The sequence below is a fragment of the Heterodontus francisci genome, chromosome 29 (genome assembly GCF_036365525.1).
Source record: "Heterodontus francisci isolate sHetFra1 chromosome 29, sHetFra1.hap1, whole genome shotgun sequence".
In the NCBI taxonomy this organism is placed as follows: Eukaryota; Metazoa; Chordata; class Chondrichthyes; order Heterodontiformes; family Heterodontidae; genus Heterodontus; species Heterodontus francisci.
The window spans coordinates 28847682-28852609 of NC_090399.1; positions in this window are offsets into that span (position 1 = coordinate 28847682).

Genomic DNA, 4928 nt, shown 5'->3' on the forward strand with positions numbered 1-4928 from the left:
TTATCAAGCTGGGATGCAAGCCATCTGGATCAGGTGACTTATCCACTCTAAGTATAGCCAACCAATTCAGTACATCCTATCTATCAATTTTCACCCCATCCATCACCTCTATCATCTCCACTTCTACCAATATCATGTCAGCATCCTATTCCTTATTAAACCCCATTACAACATCGTCATTAAGTATTCTAGTCTTGCCCTGCACCCCTAAGTTATATTCCCCTCTTTGACCTTAATTGGTCCCACCTCATCTCTTACTCTCCGCTTACTATTTACGAGCTGTTAGAAGATTTTGGGGTTCACTTTTATGTTAACTGACATTCCATTCTCATATTCTCTCTTCACCAGTCTTATTTTCCTTTTCACTTCACCTCTCAACTTATTGCATTTGGTCTGGTTCATACTTGGGAAATTCATCTGACATGCATAATCAATGCTCTTTTTTGTTTCATCATATTCTCTACCTCCCTTGTCATCCAAGGAGTCCTGGCTTTTGTTTCCTTACCTTTCACCCTTGTTGCAATGTATCTAGTCTGTACCTTCCTTAAAGATCACCCATTTTTCTGTTACAGTTCTTCCTGTCAGTCTTTAGTTCCATTTTATCCTGGCTAGATCCCATTTAAGTTAACCCTCTTCCAATTTAGAAGTTCTACTTTGCATTGTTCCTTTCCCTTCTCCATTGGTTATCTAAATGTTATGATACAATGATACTGTGCAAGTATTCCCCCATGGACACTTGGTCCATTTGTCCCACCTCATTCCCCAGCACCAGATCCAGCAGTACCTCCTTCCTAATTGGACCAAGAACATACTGGTCAAGGAAGTTCTCCTGAACATGTCAGAAATTCCTTTCCTCTCTTTACCCTTTACTCTAATACTATCCCAATTGATATTTGTCTTCTCAAGGACATCCTCCCTTTCCAACACAACAATGTCTTCCCTAATCAATACAGGCACCACACCTGCCTTTTCTCCTTCCATATCCTTTCTGAGCCCCTTGTATCCTTGAATATTAAGCACCCAGTCCTCACCATTTTCAAGTTAGCTTTCCATTATTACCATTGCATCATTTTCCCACATGGCCATTTAACTTGTAGCTCACCAGCCTTGTTCACCACTTTGTATGTTTACATCCATGCATTTTAAACCTGACTTTGTATTCCTCATTGTCCTCCTTAGTCTTTTCCTATCTAATATGGTACTACATCCTTCTCTAGTATTATCCTCTTCTCTACTTCTATATCCCACTACACATCCCACTGCCAATTTACTTCAAACCATCTCCAATCACACGAATGAACCTCCCCATGAGGACATTGGCTTCAAACCTTTTGAGGTGCAACCCATCCATTTTGAATAGGTGCCTCCTACCCCAGAACAGGTCCCAGTGTCCCAATAATCTGAAGATATCTCTCCTGTACCATGCCTCAAGTCGCGCATTGATCCTCCCCATTTCTACTCGCTCACGCGCAACTCTGGGAGTCATCCAGAGATTACTACCTTGGAGGTCCTACATTTTAACTTTCTTCCTTGTTCCTGAATATCGGACCAGAGGATCTCAATACCTGTCCTCACCATGTCACTGCTACCGACGTGAACATTCTGCATCCATGATGCTTTTTACCCAGGTACCAGGGATGCAACACACCATGCAGGACTCATGATGATGGTTATAGAAATGCCTGTCTTTCTCCTGAACTATGGAATCACGTTGCAGCAATCTAATAGAGCCAGAAATACTGTTTAACTAGATTCCTGGCACTTTGTGAAGAGCCGTTTTATGCTTCTGATGGCATTCTCGGGTGTGGCATTGCATTTTGGGTAGTGATGGGATTCTGTGTATTCACATTTTGGACCATTATCCATTACCCACAGCAAGTAGGAGAATATGTCCCTGTGTACAAGATCTAATAAATCCACATCAACCAGACTAAACCATTCCTCCCACCCCCAGTTATTGAGATTCTTGCCCCTCCCATGTTAATCAGCAAAAATTTAATTTTAGAGGTGATTCACCCAATAATACATTTAGTAAATAATTCATGTTGTCGACAAGGGAAGTTTCTCAATGCATAAAATCTCTCGCCACAGTGTCAAGAGCAATTGTTCCAAATCTGTTGAGTCTTCGAGTTCCTTGACAATGTTGTTAATTTAGAGGTAATGGAGGGATTTACAAACTCGTTCACTTATTGCTGGTCTCGATCCAGTTTCAGCCCCAACTTCTCTGTTAAACCTCGGAAGGTTGGGAGGAGGGTACATTATCCTGTCGTGATGTGATAAATGGGCCACGGAAGATACTTTGTAACCTGTATTTCAATTGGCATTGCCAACACCTTCAAAACAGAATCTCTTTAGGCTTTCACTCGGACTAGAGGAAATCATGAAGGGGTTTATGATAGACTGCACTGAGACAATCCTCACCCCCTTATTAATATATTGTTGTCTTGGTCACCTTACAATAAGTTTGCACAGGTGCAGGCTCGAGGTCTCACGGCTCGGCTGATGTGTCCTTCTCGGCGAGGGCATCTATGCCGGGTCTTCCAGCGCTGGGGACCGACCAATCACTGGAGGTGAAAGATGCCCCAGCTGGAGGAAGCACCAGCCAATGTAAATGTTAACATGCGGAGGGAATCCATTGCTAATACAACACAGGTCTTTAGAACTGAGGCGGCGTTATTTAAACCACTTGAATAAGATCCAGCTGTTGGCGGGATGGAAATTGAAATGTGGGCGGAGGTGCAAAACGGGCGGCCTGGCGTCTGTCACCCGTTATGTGACCAGCCGGATATTCAGTTCCGTTGACTTCAAGTTCACTGAATTTCAGCCGAGCGGTAGAACTGCACCAAATGCAATTCTGTCTGATTTGCACCCGCCCCCAGCCCAAGTCCAATTTCACCCTGTGGTCTATTTAACAAAGGATGGGAGCTGCAGCTATCACAGTTCCACTGCTCCTCTCTGCCTTCTTGATCTGTGTGGGACTGTTGTCCGATTACAACAGCAAATCAAACCATTATCACTCATACATTGTTACTGAGAGAATGTTGTGACTGTCTTGTCTGGATCATTCTGAAAGAGTCTTATTTCCCTTTTGACTCATGCTGTGTCAGATTGTACAAACTGTTACTTTAGAGTGTGTAGTGGATTAGACCTGTTTTGTTCTGTTCTGTTGGAAAGTGAATGGTGATCATTCTATATTGTACATTGCACAAACCGATTAGAATTTGAACTGTCAAGATGCACGGATGACTTTATCACCCCTCTCAGTGTAATTAGCAAGGATGTATTTATAATAAAATGTTTCTGTATATTCTGTTCCAGTACTTTGTAGTTTTTACTGCAGTTATGTCCTGATTAATAACACACTGATTAGCAAGAGAGTCTGAATTGTGAGCTAAACAATAGGGGACATGACGTTCTCTGGCCTTAATGTGCCGGCAACATTATAAATGTGGTGGGAAAGCTTTCCAGTGAAGTTGCTAAATCAGTGTTAACACTCTCTCCTTTGAATCAGAAAGTATTGGGTTCAAATCCCACTCCAAGGACATGAGCCCAAAATCGAGGCAGGCACTCCATTGCAGTACTGAGGGAGTGCTGCACTGTCAGAGGCACTGTCTTTCAGTTAAACCAAGGCCCCATTTGCCCTCTCGGGTCCCATAAAAGATCTCACGGCTACAATTTCAAAGAAGAGCAGGACAGTTCTACCTGCTGTCCTGGTCAATAGTTATTCCTCAACTAACATCATTAAAAAGGCACATTATCTGGCCATTTATCACATGGCTATTAGTGGGACCTTGCTGTGTGCACATTGTCTGCCACATTTCCTACATTACAACAGTGACTTCATTGGCTGAGATGAAAGACTCTCTGGTTTCCCACCACCCATCCCACCCACTCTCTTTCTCTTTGCAAGAGGAACATTAATGCACCATCCTTTTCCTTGGATTCCTTGTTTCCTGTTCTCGGTTGTGGTCACACCTGCTGACCATACAAAATTTGTCCCATCATTCCCCTGAAACTTGGGGGTCAATTTAACTTAATTTACTGGTCATGAAACCGTGAGATTGGGTGGAACAGAGGTTTTACAGCCCGCTGAATATTACTATCTGAGTTTAATACAGAATAAAATCGGGTGAGTATAAAACCAGCATTACCTCTGACCCTGTCACTTTCCCGATGGGTGGAATAGTTTCACATGGAGTGATTGCTGGATGATGGAAGTATCACCTCAGACAAATAATAGAATTAAATAAAATACATTGCCCAGAGTTCCTGCTTTTGGTTCGATTGACCATCGAGGGTGCAATGAGAAGTCTTTTCATCTCAAGTTTCTGCTCAAACAAATTTTCATATATTGAAAAAAACTGCTCAACCAAGGGGAACCTCCAGGACACAAAATGAACAAAGGACAGACAAAACTAGAGGAGCAGAACCCTCAGGAAAATGGGAGAAAATGGTAGGAATGGGAAACAGAAAACATCCGGAGAGGAAGTTTGAATAAAACAAGTGCATGAAAGGAGACCAGTGAAGAGACAGAACCGCTCAATAGGGAGGGCACAGTCCACCTCTGTCAGCTCTGTGGTCTGACCAAAGATTTACCCCAACCCAAACACCAACCTCTCTACCCCTTCCCCCGACATGGACAGATCCCACTCCACTTCACTGCTCCCTGAATATATCTGATGATATCCGGTACCTAATTGATCTATACTGCTCTCAGAAGTGCCAATTTCACTCTATTTATTTCCACACTCAAGATTTACCTCAAAGGTAAAATCATTGAAGATTATAAATGAAAGTGGAGTTAAACAGGCAGTATTGCATACAATGCTAAGTTGTGGGCCCAGTATCATTCTGTCAAAATGACTGCACTGGATTGTTAATGAACCATTAACCTTTCTCTCCACTTTAATTATGTATTTGCATCTCAG